Here is a 15,528-nt window from a genome sequence, read left to right on the forward strand (position 1 = left end):
CACCTGGGTGGAAGTGGTGGTTGTGCTGGTGGTGGCTGTGGTGGGCAAAGTAGGGCCACCCTGTGGGAAAGCCCTCCATGCTCCAGAGGCCCGTTCATTCCTGTATCTTCAGGCCATCCGTCTGAACCCCGACTCTACCAGCAGGATATGCTGGTAACGCATTGCCCGCCTCTGGAACTCATGGACCTGGATGGGTGTCATGTTAGCCGCTGTGACGACAAAGGCAAAAAAATTACATTAGGAACTGCATTGTGTGAAATGGCACAAGAAGTAAATCAGACAGTAAATCTACTGTACTTGTAACAGCTCCTATCATCATACAGATCATTGAATGTCCCTGAGGAAGTACATGGCAGGCCAGCCTACAAAGGACGTATAACACATAGCACATCCAAACCCTACAAGATGGGTAACAACTGGCATTAATTTGGCATCAGAGTTCTGACAGTTGTCAGCTAACAATCATGCTGCACATCCTGCGCCAATGCCAGGGCTACAAATGTCAGTGTACGGGATGGAAATCTAGGGCCACATGATCTGCAAGTTGTGAATGGACTTGCTAGTATAGTACTCATGTGCTATACCTGAGTGTGTATACTAGGTTCTGACCAAACATTCACTGATTTACATGTCTGTGTAACATACTTGTATCATCAGTCCTAGGTACACTATTCACAAACCCATGCCTGTGTTTGAGGGTGGGGGGGTGGAGAAACAACTAACAATTTCAAACAACATGGACACCCAGGAAGCTTAGGAAAGCTGGACATGTGTTTGGCTCTACACACACACCACAGGTAAGGTATATCAACAAATAGGAGACAGCAAACCCTTGACCAATCGCAGAGCCACAAATGTCTGGAAATGCAGACCTTTGTCCACATCATATACTTCCAGTAAGGCATGACTTACAACAGACACAGAGTTGCAAGAACACCTATGGCCATGATTTGCATGCACACCTAGGCCATTGCACGCAAGTGCCACATACTTGTAGCACTACATGTGGAGCTACATGCTTGTAGGAAGTTCACCCTACAGTTTCATAAGTACTTTGGTGAATAGGGAAGCAGAAGTCTGTGGGTAAGCATTTTGCAGCCCCATTCTGGGAGAATGTGGGTCTGACAGGCAGACTAAATCTGAGATTAGGTCCAGTGCGACTCTTGTTGATACAAGTGTTATCCACATGACTCACCCCAGTTCACATTGCGGGGCCTACAGGAATGACCTAGAATCCCTAGATAAGACTATAGGATAAGCATTGGCAAACTCCAAAATGCTTAGAAAATGAAATCCTACTCATGGAACAAGACAAATGATGGGCCAGTGCATCATACCTTGCTATGTGTTCAACACACAGGAGTCCATCACACATCACCAGAAAACACAACATATAACAGACATATCAACACTTACTGGAGTTGTCGGGGTCCTCAAATGAAGCCACCTCGCACACAGTGTAGGATGCCGGTCCACCTGTAAGGCATGGAAGGCAGAAATGTGCTCAAAATCTGTGCACTGACCAACAATTCCAAAGGCAAAATCTATGTGTAAGATGACATAAGTAAGTAAAGCCACTCAGACATGATGATACTGCATCTGATATAGCACGGCTAACATGTACATAGCATGGGTCTCCTGTGACAATTACACACATATCTGCACAAATGCAGTGGCCCTAACTATCATGTGGTGGCAAACATGCTCCGTCATTAGTGAGCAGACATAATAATGGCGTGTATTCGTCTCATCATGTGCATCCAAGAGAGACATCCAAAGCCTGGTTACTTGAGGACTGCATTACCAGTCAAACAACCTATGTGTCCATGACACATTTATGACACATAGGTACAATGTACAGAGGGGCAGGGACTTTTGTAAGCCCTCATGTTGTTACAGTTTCTTCATTTGATGTGGCCCAGCTATGGTGATTTGCACCAACCATAGAGATATGAACCCATGTGCATACATTTGGCCTGCCATCCCTAAACGAAAGGTGGAACACCAAACACCAAATACCAATGTAAGATGTTAGTTGAGGGCACCTTACACCTTTTCCCTATGTTTCCAAATCCAGGTCTGACATGTATCCAAAATGATGAAGGACCACAATAATCCCTAACATTCATTGAACTTCCGAAAACGCTTTCCTTACACACTCACCAGACACACATGAGGCATATGGCTGGGCCACATTACTATCATCAATTGACGTGAAGCCAGCACTTAATTTCTGCATCATGTAGTGTTTAGAAAGTCAGTCTAGCTATTGCATCAACAAAGGTTGCCAATATTTTGGAAAATCTATACTTCACTGGCAAATGTGACCTATATAGACATGATTGGCTCCTAATTTGTGTTGCTGTCTGACACAAAGGCGGCACCAAATTACATTAAGCAAAAGTATTCAGTAAGTTTGCAGAGCAAGTGCTTCCTGACAGCTAGCAATTGTGGTCCTTCACATAGTCCATCAATGACTCTGTATGTTTCCGAAGCATTCCACAGTCAGCAACTTAGCCGGCAGATATTGTACAAATCATCTGATGTCGCTACAGAGCTTTTAATTGTGCACATTTACATGATTTGTACTCACCAACAGGGCTACCAATCACTATTCCCAGGTGGTCCATCAGATCTTGCTCCCTGGTGATGAGGTCAGCCCAGCGGTGCTTTAGCTGGTGGCCATTCCTCTGGCTCCCATACACGCGCTGCAAGTGATGCAGGACCTTTCCCCACCGGATTCGTCGTGCCTCTGTGTGATACCCCTGTATCACCCTGCCCCCGCCTCGATCATCAGTGGGAGGAAATGGCACACCAGCCATATAAACCCCCCAAACTCGTCCTCACCCATCTTGCCAAGACGTGGCCTACCCAACATCTTAGCACCAAAAAGGGGAATAGGGGATGAAGAAAAACAAAGGAGAAAAGGGGGAAAGTAGAAGTACAAAAAAGTAAACTTAACAACTAAAAGAGCCCAACTATCCCCAAACTAGCACTACCCACAACAGACTCCCACAAACAACAGACAATACAATACTGGACAATAGTACACAAAACACACTCAGACAGTATACAACAACAATATTTATTTCACAAACTAACAAGTAATGGAGCACACAGGAGACAAAAGCACAATTTCACTGGACAAAATTCAGAACACAGCCACACAGTCTAGAAGAATCACAGACGTGAAAGTGAAAGTACCACCACTGTACATAATCTGTAAACTTGATATCCTATTGCATCACTTCCTGCATAAAATGGCCGTTGTTTTTATCGTTATGCGTCATATTTTATCACGCATACAGTATGTGCGTCATTTTTTTCGATTCACAGGAGTAAAAATTAGGCTGCATCCATATATTTGGAAATAGTCTTAACACTTAACCAATTTTCAGGGCATTATGCGTTGTTTTTCAGGCATAAGCATAATTTTTTTATGCTTGTGCGACATTTCTTGACGCATATGCGTCAACATTTCAGGGCATGAACTGGTTTTGGGTATTTTTTCCATTTTAATGTAATGTTACATTTGTCACACAACTGAGATAGGCTTATTGCACCCACTTTGGTGTTGATGGTATATGTTCACATGTGAGGCATCATACTGCTGCGTACCATGACCCGCTACTTCCTTTACAGTATTCTCACGCTTGGCTGACATACTAGATGGCCATATGTGTGGCCATATGTATTGCACAATTTGGGCATGTTTGGCATCAGGAGAGGATAGCAAGGTGACGCACATGAGTACAATACCTCAATGCCTATGGCTCAATGTGTGTGCAGTGGCTACTAATATATTTGTCGAGCCAGTGTGTGTGTGTGTGTGTGCATCACAAGATGCATTATTGTAAATATGCTTGTATGAATGTCAAGTCAATGTGTCCAAACCTTAGATGCAAGTCATTGTGGAAATGAGAGAGGACATGTGCTAGTCAAACATGTAGCAACATCTGTTGTGTGCACTTCCAAGATTTTGGGTAACGTAGACACCACAAATGACAAAGCATGCACCGGATAGATGGCAGATGCTTGTTCATGTCAATGGTCCACAAGTTGGCCATCCCATGTCCTAGAAATTTGGTAACTGCTTCCTAGGCACTTGTTGGTGAACCCACAGTGAGTCAGGCACATGCATAGACGAAGTGGGTACCATGTTATTGGCACAGACAGCCAAAGGTGAACCACAAATGTAATATGACGCCACAGTTGTGGTCATATGACTGAGCCACAACTCTCCAGTGGCAGTGGTGGACCAGCAGACTAGGCAGCACGTGGCCACATATTTCCGGTGATCAGTTGCACAGAGGTGACTTGTTCATGTGTGTGGTTCAATGTTGATCCTGTATATTTCTAGGGGTGTATGTTGTCACAGTTACGTCCAGGTCTCATCATGAGTCAGTGACAGCTATTCCTGTATCTACTGAGTAACCTTCGGAGATGAATGTGAGTAAAGTGGATGAGGACATGAGAACCTACATGGGGATGGTCCCACCCTGTCACTGAAGACGTGTAATAAGACTGTCAACAGGGCAACCTTGGTGTGCTGAGTGAGTTAATGTCTCAGGTGTCATGTTCTGGCAGGTGTCATTACAACATTTGTACATTGGTTGGCCTGTGAAGTTCCCACTGCACCTGGGAACATCATAGCCTCTGTGTTGATTAATGTAGCAGCTATTCAGCATGCACAGCCCATCAATATGTTGTGAGCAATGTGATTCAGCGTGTGAACTGTCAGGGTCCTAATATTTGTGGACTTTTCATGCACATTATCAGAGGTAGCTGGTTCTGCTGGAGGCACTATACCCAAACCCTGCAAACAGCCCTGGTACACTGTCACACTTTGTCGTTCATGCATACATGAGACCCAGACAAGGGATGGGCCATGATTTTGGTATTCAAAGACTATTTTACTAATATGGTACAATTAAAAAGCAGATGATGCTTTACAATGTATTTGGGTATGCATTGATGAAGCACATGTCAAAATACTCTCTGAGGAATGAGAGGTTTGCTAACGCAAGTGTGGTACATAAGTAGCCACAAGGAACCTTTAGGGTAACACACAGAGGGGTGCCAGTCAGGCTGACAGGATGCAGGGTCAATCTGGATCCAGCAATTTCACAAGGTACATAATCAGTGGTCTGACTAAGACCGGTCGGAGGAAGAACAAGACAGTCGACATGGAAAACTGTGAATGTCCTGTTTTTTGAAGGTGACACATAAACCCAAGGGCTGTGTTACATGGCTTAATTACTAGCAATGCATAAAGGTGTATTTGACAAAATGGAAACTTCTATGCTGTTCCAGGCATCAGCAGGGACAGTGCATGTTCAAATGGGTGGTGTGCATGGAGGGGATCACAGGTGTGTGCTGCATCAGTTTCTCACAAGTCCTGTATGTGAGATGCGAATTCTAATGGCCAACAGTACCTTTCACACGGGAAGCAATCTACAGGTGATAACAGGGCTTAGAAACTACAAGCCAGTGTATTAATTGACCTGACGTACATGCAGTCAGATGTACTATGACAATGGCATAACACAGGAAAGGGTGTAGCACACAGGATTAGTATTGTTTGTCTGTGTGTGTAGAGGAGGGAATATCAGGGTACACATATTACCATTCCAGGAACCTCTTCAGACAGGTGGGCTGTGACCAGGAGCATGGGTGTGTCAGGAGTTAGGAAATGGGCTGACATGTACATGGAATGTCATGTGCGCAATGCTTGTCATAGGTGTGGCACTTGTGCTGTCTATGTTCTGCTTATATGGAACTCTAGTCAAAGATAGTCCTTGCAAAGATCGGTGCAGTTGGACTTACTGCTGTCAAGGGTCTGGTCATACATTCCTGTTACCAATGCAATAGCACATCAACTGCCTCATGTATGAGGCTTGTTTTCCCCTTATTGAGTGATGGTGTCTTAGTTGTGTGCTATATGCTGCGATGAACCATGCTGCCAACATGTATGTGTGAAATAGGTGTGGTCCTCTGCTATTGCCCTTTAAAAGTGAAATGTACAGGATATATGTCATTTACAGTGTGTGTGTATGTGACTGTTGTATGATACGCATCACAATTGCTCAGGAATTTTCTGTGTCCTGATCAGTATATCAGCAATGCTCCATCAGGCTACACTCTTACTCTGACAGTTAGAGATAAAGGTGAGCAAAAATGATTAGCCAGACCATGATATGGTGATTATTATCAGTGTTTATTTACATTAGTTAATACAGTGGTGATGGTGATTAGTTTTAAAAGAAATTGTTCACGATATGTTGGCGCCTACGCATTCCAGCAGCCGTGTTTTGTTGTTCCCCCTCGGGTTGCAGGCCACCATCCTCCTCTTCCTCCTCTTCAGGCATGTGTGGCTCTGGTTCCAAGAGGGGAATGTTCCTTCGTATGGAAATGTTGTGCAGGATGGCACATGTTAGAATGATCTTACAGACCATTTCAGGGGAATCTAGAAGTAATGTCGAGGCACCTGAATCTCAACTTGAGGATGCCGAAGGTCCTCTCGACTATGCTGTGTGTCCTCCTATGTGCGTCATTGTAGGCACGCTCTGCTGCAGTGCTTAGGTTGCCACATGGTGTCATTATCCATGGCTGGATCCCATACCCCTGATCAGCTGAAAAAGAAAATGAATGGGATCATGTTGATGTAGCTTGCCCCATTTTAATCACCTTGCATGGCAGTAGTTGTCTTGTGTTGTCTGCGACTCTTTTGTATTATAGTGTTCCTTCTTAGGCTTGTAGGATGTCCCATCTGTATTGTGTTGTTTCCTTGGCTGAACGAGTGTTTTGCTGCTGACCGGTTGCCAGCAGTATGTTTTGGGATTTGCAGTACAGTGTGCACTCCCTAGCATTGTGACTTGTGATACAGGTGTCCCTGTGTCTTCACTGGTAGTGAGATGATAGTTCCATACACAGATTCATTTTAGCAGTGTTGATAACACGTTCACATCAATGTACCCTGGACATCCCATACCTTTAGACTTATGCAATGGAATAATTTAAACATCAGTGAGATTCTTACATTTTGCAAGGTGACAATTAGGCAAACCACTCCAAACGTTGTGATCATTGACGTCTTAACATTAGACTGTACACTAATTTCAGATGTGTGACAGGTTCAATGTAGACCTATGAAACATGGCTAGTGATGTCGCGACCTCAGTGTGTTCCTGTCCACGTTTTGCTGTCGTGGTGTATGTGTTGTGTGTCCTAGAGGGTTGCTGTGCAGTGTGTATATAAGTAGGTTTCTGCATTTACCAACAAGTAGTCCATTGCCATATCGTCCTTCTTGGAAGTGCTAATTGATGGTAGAGTGACGGAAGATGAATGAGTCATGGACACTCCCAGGATATTTTGCCACAATGTTGGTGATCAATCCTTGGTGATCAACAATGGCCTGCACATTGATGGAATGTGTGTGCTTTCTGTTGCGGTAGAGGTGTTCAGTTGCAGCAGGTGGCACAAGGCGTACATGTGTGCAGTCAATGGCACCAAGGATGTGTGGGGAGCCACTAATGAGGTAAAACCTCTGTTTTGTCTCCTGCTGCTTCTGCAGTGTGTTTGGGAAGCGGATGTGGCGGGTGTGAGTCCATTGATGGCATCCAGTACTTTGGGCAAGAAGGCGGAAAATGATGGCTGTGATATTCCGGCATCCAGGGCACCAGTTGTTTGAAAAGAGCCACTTGCCAACATGTGAAGTACAGCTAGCAGCTTGGTTTCTGTTGGGATGGTGCGGGGTGTCAGCAAGGTGGGTTCCAACTGTGGCACTATGTTTTGCAGCAGCGGCTGAATGGCCTGCCAGTTCAAACTGTACCTCTGTATGATGTCAATTTCCCTGAGGCCATAAAGAGTTGTTCTGGTGCGGAATATTCTCTCCTGCCTTCTGCACTGTCTTTGGGGTCCCTGCTGGTGTTGTGGTAGCTGCTGTTGTTGTTGCTGGGCTCTGCGTCTGCGTGCACGCTGGATGAGAAGCACCTCCATGTCTCCCTTTTGCTGCTCTGCTGTTGCTTCTGTGTGTTCTGATTAAATACAGGTGTGTTTGCCCCATTTTAACGCCTGCCCTGACCCAGGCGTTATTTTTTGATGCAAATCGGGCTGTGCGTTATTTTCCGGCTCCGCCTCCTGGACGTGGGGGATTTTTGCCCGGAAGCATAAAGACGACGCATGCCTGTTTAAGTCATTTTTTGGATGGGAACGCCTACCTTGCATAGGATTAACGCAAGGCGGGTTGCCGCATCCAAAAAATGACGCACACGGCGGGATTTTGACATTCGCGGGCTCGGGCTTCAAAGTTTAAAAATGGGGCAAGGCTTGCGCTGAATGTGCGTCAAAAATTTTAATGCGCATTCAGCGCAGACAGATTATAAATATGTCCCTTAGACTCCTGAAAAACAACAACGCTGGTGAAATAAGCATATGATAAACATACGGTAACACGTAATAACGAGCATAAAGCATTTGTGTCACACAGTACCAGATCATTACGTAGTCCTGATGTAGTTTCAATAGCCAAAGTTGACTGAAAACTTCAGATTATCATCCTGAAGTAATGCAGTACATAGAAAACTATTTTAGCGAAAATACCGACACAGCAGGAAACACATTGGTAGAATGGGGCACATTTAAAGTGTATTTGAGAGGGATGTGGAAAAGAGAGTAAGTGGTGTCAGAAAACGTTTAACAGAGACACTAACTAAAACGTAGATAAAGAGAAGGTAGACTTTAAGAATAAGAGAGTAGAAAACAAGTAGCCAGGTGTCACGCCTAAGAGAACAAGACCGGTCCCCTGCTGACATGGATATTGTGTAACAATCACATATTTATTTCACAATCAGCCCTTTAAGTGGCAGATTGTCCATATATATACTCCCAAACGGAAATCAATGACGTGATATAGAATTACTACAGTGCAAACAGTGCGTTATACGGTAGGCCACATCCTATAAATCCCAATATGAAAATGAAATAAATAGAGGCAGCGGGACGGAATCCAGTAACAGTAGTTCTAAGAGAGAGCCGGAATTGTAGCTTGGTCAATAAGATTAGGGGGTGTGAGCCTCAGGTTTTCCAATAACCATGCTCAAGGGAGTAGCCGGAAAAAAATGAATACCCCCTACTTGGACCTAGTATGGCTCTCTATACGGGCCAATCTTCACTCCTCCTTTATTCTTTCTCATCTTCTGCCTCTACCTCTCCGATTTCCCTTTCGCCTTTTTTAACCTTTCCCGTGTCTCCCTTCACGTATTGTCTCCCTCTTCCCATTGCAATCCTTTCTGTTTTTGCCCTTCTCTTTTTTTACCTTATTTGTCTCCTTCCTCCAATTGTCTCTTTTACTCTTCTCCCCTCCTCTTTCCCCCTGCTTATTGTCGCATCCTCTCTCATCCGATAACACCGCTATCTCTGCATCTCCCAAGCCTCTCCCTATTCCATTTCTCTCTCCTTCTCTTTCTCTCCTCCAACTCCTCTGTCTATTTGTCTCTCTCTCTTTCTCTCTCTCTCTCTCTCTCTCTCTCTCTCTCTCTCTCCCTCTTACCCCTCATCTTGTACCTGTTTTTCCCTCTCATTCCTCTCCTTCTCTTTTTCTCTCCTTATTTCATCACATCTCTCACTCCTTTCTCTCTCTTGGACAGTTATCACACCAAGACTTAGGGGCATATTTATACTCCGTTTGCGCCGAATTTGCGTCGTTTTTTTCGACGCGAAACTAACTCCATATTTATACTTTGGCGTTAGACGCGTCTAGCGCCAAAGTTCATGGAGTTAGCGTCATTTTTTGGCGTGAACACCTTCCTTGCGTTAATGAGATGCAAGGTAGGCGTTCCCGTCTTAAAAAATGACTCCCAGGCATGTGCGTGGTATTTATACTCCCGGGCAAAAATGACGCCCGGGAGTGGGCGGGGCAAAAAAACCCGCATTTGCGCCTCTTTTTAACACCTGGGTCAGGGCAGGCGTTAAGGGACCTGTGGGCTCAGAATGAGCCCAGAGGTGCCCTCCCCTGCCCCCAGGGACACCCCCTGCCACCCTTGCCCACCCCAGGAGGACACCCAAGGATGGAGGGACCCATCCCAGGGAAGAAAAGGTAAGTTGTGGTAAGTATTTTTTTTCAAAAAAAATTGTGGTATAGGGGGGCCTGATTTGTGCCCCCCTACATGCCACTATGCCCAATGACCATGCCCAGGGGACATAAGTCCCCTGGGCATGGCCATTGGGCAAGGGGGCAAGACTCCTGTCTTTGCTAAGACAGGAGTCATGTTAATGGCGTCTGGGCGCCCAAAAAAAATGGCGCAAATCGGGTTAAGACGATTTTTTTGCCTCAGCCTGACTTGCCCCATTTTTGGACGCCCAAACGCCGTTTTTCCCTACGCCGGCGCTGCCTGGTGTACGTGTTTTTTTTTCACGCACACCAGGCAGCGCCGGTCGGCTAACGCCGGCTTACGCCATTCAATAAATACGGCGCCCGCATGGCGCTTCAGAATGGCGTTAAAATTAATATAAAGATGATGTTCTTGAAAAATCATATTTGACAACTAGAGGTGTTGGTTCAACGCATTTTACTTTGTATACAACGCATTCTAGTATACACAAATGATTATTATCTTCAGTCTGACAGGCAGAGCAGTTTTCAGTAAGATACTTTTAGCTTGAATACAAATTTTATCGGCATGTAGGAAACGCACCTTTAGCAGCCTTTCAACATAGACAAAACAGTCCAACAGAAGCAGCTTATTAAAGAAAGGGTAGAGAAAAGTAATTGGGGACTTCCTAAACACAGCTTTTGTCTAATAGGAAAAAATGGACGTCCTGTCAGCCATGGAACTCCTTTCGAAAGGCAGGTCTCCCTGTCACTCGCAGGAGTTGAAGTAGCTCGTAGAGGCTTCTGAGGATGGGGATTCTACTCAGGCATGTCACAAATGCTAACACTTTCTCCCTCATCCTTCACAGGATTTGAAAAACGCTTCCTTTCCCTGATGGATCTTTTTGCTCAGTGTGGTAACCATTTCCAATCAATTCAACCGAATCAACAAACTTAAGCTTCATTTATAACCACAAACCAAAATCACATAAATGTGCGCAAAATCAAATTAAAAATAGAAATGAACACCGTAGGCTGGTCAAATCTAGGAAACAAGTTAATTCTACTCAACATCAACATCATTAAACATTTAAGAACAATGCATATTAATACAGCAATCACATGTGAAACAGATGTTTCAGCTCACAGTGAATTCTTTACTCAAGACAATTTGGAAAGATTCAGAATTCAGTGATTAGGACATAGGTTCTCCCTATTTCTAACTAAAACAGAACAAGCACGTGTGGGAGCAGGCTACACATGAGGGCAAAAGACAAAAATGATTTGGAAAACCATCTGTCTCGGGCTAAGTTAACCTAACTAAGAAAAATAAAAGACAGATTCCCCTGACCTGCTAACTCTACTCAGGAAAGGGTTTTTGGAAATTTGGAAAGCTGCTTGTAGAGAGTATAAAAGTTGCTGTGCTAGGGGTGGGTTATCTATCTATGTTGCTGTTAAATTAAAAGGTCGCATTATGCCACTTATTTTGGAGGAAAACTGGTGCAGGGTATTAAGATTAGTAATTGGAGCTCACAGAAAACCCTCTTTTTGATAAATGTCTATATTGCTCAGGGATCAAAAAGAAAAAAGGGGGAAGTTGAATCGTCTGATGCAGAATCTGGGTGATCTAGTCAGTGAACATCCCTACACTGATTGTTTGGTAACTGGAGACTTTAACACAAATTTGTTTCAAGATACCTCTGAAGTACTCGAGGGTCCCGATCTTTGGAACTGTCTGTCAGTACCTAAACAGCTGAGGCCAAGGGACTGCCCTCGTAGCATCTTGGGTGAGCATGCGATAATGCATTTAAACAGCATGGGATTTAAAGTTCTGAATGGCCGTCTGCTGCAAGACACTCCTCCAAGTTGGACGAGATCTGATGGGTGGACATGTTCCTATTTGGATTGCACCATCCGTAATATGGAAATGCTCCCCTTCATTAAAAAAAGGTTCGATATCCACTCGGGGTGAGAGTGATCATCGCCCTCAGACCGTAGTTATAAAGCATCACCATGTTGTGGCTCAGGTTGTGGGCGGCAGGGCATGTACTGAGACTCTAAAGCGCATAAAATGGAGCCCCTCCACTAGTGGTGCAGTAATGAGTGAATGTGCTAACTACTTAGGCTCTATAGTGGCAGGCAGTGGGTCTCCAATTAACCTATGGGCTAATTTTATCTCCTTCTTATGGTCATGATTTTATAAACCTGCAAATAACTCTGTTTCAACTATGCAGTTTGCTATTTCGAGGGAGACTCTGGAGTTAAAGAAAGCCTGCAATAAAGCTGCTAGGGCAATCATAAAGAGCCCTGGATCAAAGACCTTACTGATTAAGTTTAAGGAATTGCAGAAAGACTATCGGAAGGCCATTTATGAAGAAAAAGAGACGCTCTGACCTTTTTTGGGCAAAGCTTATAAGCGCCAGTAAGGACTCGAATTCAAGTAAATTCTGGTCCCTTATTAATAAACCAACATATGTTCAAAGGGAGTTTGGTAGTGTTAATATCACAGAGGGGAAATGGCCATCCTTTTTGGCCAGGCGTTTTTCTGTTAGCATGCTTAAAGAAAACTTGCTGGGCATGGGGGTGCAGACCTCCATAGTAGCACCAATTAAATTCCTGCTTCAGCCATTGGGGCCCCGTATCCTCAATTAAAAGCCATGACCTTTTCTTGGCATAGTCTTTGTCGCAATATTTCGAAGGCAAAAAGGGATGGGGCTCCGGGTCCCAATGGCCTTCCGCAGGTGCTGTTCAAACAGGATACAGCCTTTTGGGCAGGTCACCTTGCAAACTTTTTTGACAACTGTAGGAGGCTGGCCTGGTTTGTAGTTGGTACCTAAGGTACTTACACCTTATACCAGGTCCAGTTATCCCTTATTCACTTACTCACTGTCTAGAAGCCAGGCTGTCTAGAGGTAGCTGTAGGCAGAGCAGCTAAGGCTGAACTAGGAGACATGCAAAGCTCTTGCAATACCACTGTAATTATGCAGTACTCACACACATGAAAGACAATACTCAGTGTTATCAAAAATAAAGGTACTTTATTTTAGTGACACAAGGCCAAAAATACTTTGGAAACTACACTCTCTTAGGAGGTAAGTGAATTACACAATATATACACTAGTAATCAAAACCAGGTAAGTACATGGTCAGAAAAAAGTGCAAACTGTGAAAATCACAGTAGGTTGCAATGGGCCTAGGGGTAACACAAACCATATACTTAAATAGTAGAATGCAAAATACCCCACCCCAGAGCCCAGGAAAGCAGGAGTAAAACACAGCAAGTTTCCTAAAACACACTAAAGTCATGGTAGAAGACAGTACAAGAACCAGAAGAGACTGCAAGACACCAACAATGGATTCCTGGACCTGAAGACCTGTGGAAGAAGGGGACCAAGTCCAAGAAGCACTGAAGAGTCCAGGGAGAACAGGAGCCCCTGCTAACCCGGATGAAGGTGCAAAAGAAGAACTACCGGTGAGAAGACAAAGTCAATATTGCACCAATGAAGACAGATGCGGGTTCCTGGTTGGTGCCGAAGATGCCCTACGCCAGATGGATGAATGCAGTCTGGTTTGCATTACTGGATTCTGCAAACAAGACCTACTAAATGCGAAGCTCGTGGTTCATGGAAAATGGCGCTGCCCGGGCTCAGGAAGGACCAGGTCGACTCTACCTAGGACAGGGAGACAGAGGGGGCTCCCAGCAACTCAGAGAGCCCTCAGAAGACCATGCAGTGCACACAGGAGTCCCACAACACAGGGACAAAGAAGGTGTAAATGCAGGCCAAAGCAGCACGACACAAAGGATTCCCACGCTGCTGGAAAACCACTCAGGGAGCTGTGTGTCGCAGGATGAAGTGCTGGGGGTCTAAGCTGTGAAGGAAGAACTTCTTGGAAGGTCACATACAAGCCTTGGCAACTGCAAGTCACACAGTGCATGGGGGTACTGTCTTGAGTCGGGAGGCAAGCTCTCACCTCCACCACAACTGGAAAGCTGGACGTTGGGACTATCGGAGCCACTTTAGTCCACCATCGTTGTCACTGGATCCATGGCTGTCATCGGTAGAGGGGACCCAAGCCACAGGTCGCTGCTGCAGAGAGGTGCCTGCTGAAGCAGGGAATTGACTCCGTCACTCCACTGGAGATTCCTTCGGTTCTTCTGGTGCAGGATGAAGACAGGCAGTCCTCGGAGTGTACACAACCTGGAAACTGTTGCAGTGCTGGCAGGAGCTGAAGTTACAAGGTTGCAGAAGTAATCTTTGCTTCTTTGTTGCAGTTTTGTAGAGTTCCTGGAGCAGTCAGCGGTTGATCCGTCAGGAGAAGATAAAGTAATGGAAGCAGAGGATTCCTACTGGAGTCTTACAATCCGAATCTGCAGAAATACCCAGTAGAGAGACCCTAAATAGCCCTGAGAGGGTGGTTGGTCACCTAACCAGGTAAGCACCTCTCAGGAGGGGTCTCTGACGTCACCTGCTGGCACTGGCCACTCAGATGCTCCCAACGTTCCCTGACCATCCTAAAAACAAGATAGCGGAACCCAGGGACACTCTGGAGGAGCTCTGAGCACCACCCTTTGGGAGGTGATGGACAGGGAAGTAGTCACTCCACTTTCCTCAGTCCAGTTTCGCACCAGAGCAGGAACTGGGGGTCCCTGAAATTGTGTAGGCTGGATTATGCAAGGAGGGCACCATCTGTGTCCTTCAAAGCATTTCCAGAGGCTCTGGGAGGATAACCCTCCCATGCCTGTAACACCTATTTCCAAAGGGAGAGGGTGTAGCACCCCTCTCCTAAAGGAAATGCATTGTTCTGCCTTCCTGGGATTGAGCTGCTCAAGCCCCAGGAGGGCAGAAGCCTGTCTGTGATGTGGCAGCAGCTGGGGCTGTAGTGAAAACCTCAGAAGGCTGGTATGGCAGTATTAGGGGGCCATGGTGTAGCCCCCAGAGTGCATGGGACTGTGCAACCAACACTGGAATCAGTATTGGGGTACAATTCCCAGTTGTTAGACACTTTACATGGCCATATTCTCAGTTACCACTGTGAAGCTATATGTAGGTATTGACCTATACAGTATAGTGCACACTAATGGCGTCCCACACTCACAAAGTCTGGGAAAAGGGGCCTGGATGAAGTGGGGGCACCTATGCTAGTGCAGGGGTGCTCTCACACACAGGTACTATGGCAGTACTATGGCAGTCCTAAAGAAGTGTTTGTACGAGTACCTTATGGGTGGCAAAAGAAATGTTGCAGCCCATAAGGATCTCCTGGAACCCCAATGCCCTGGGTACCTATGTACCATATACTAGGGACTCATAAGAGGGGTCCAGTATACCAATTTGGAGTGGAATACTGGGTTACCAGTATGTAAGTACAAATTTGGAACCAGAGAGAGCATAAGCACTGGAGTCCTGATTAGCAGGACTCCAGTGACACAGTCAAGCATG

The sequence above is a fragment of the Pleurodeles waltl genome, chromosome 10 (assembly GCF_031143425.1).
Source record: "Pleurodeles waltl isolate 20211129_DDA chromosome 10, aPleWal1.hap1.20221129, whole genome shotgun sequence".
NCBI classification, from domain to species: domain Eukaryota; kingdom Metazoa; phylum Chordata; class Amphibia; order Caudata; family Salamandridae; genus Pleurodeles; species Pleurodeles waltl.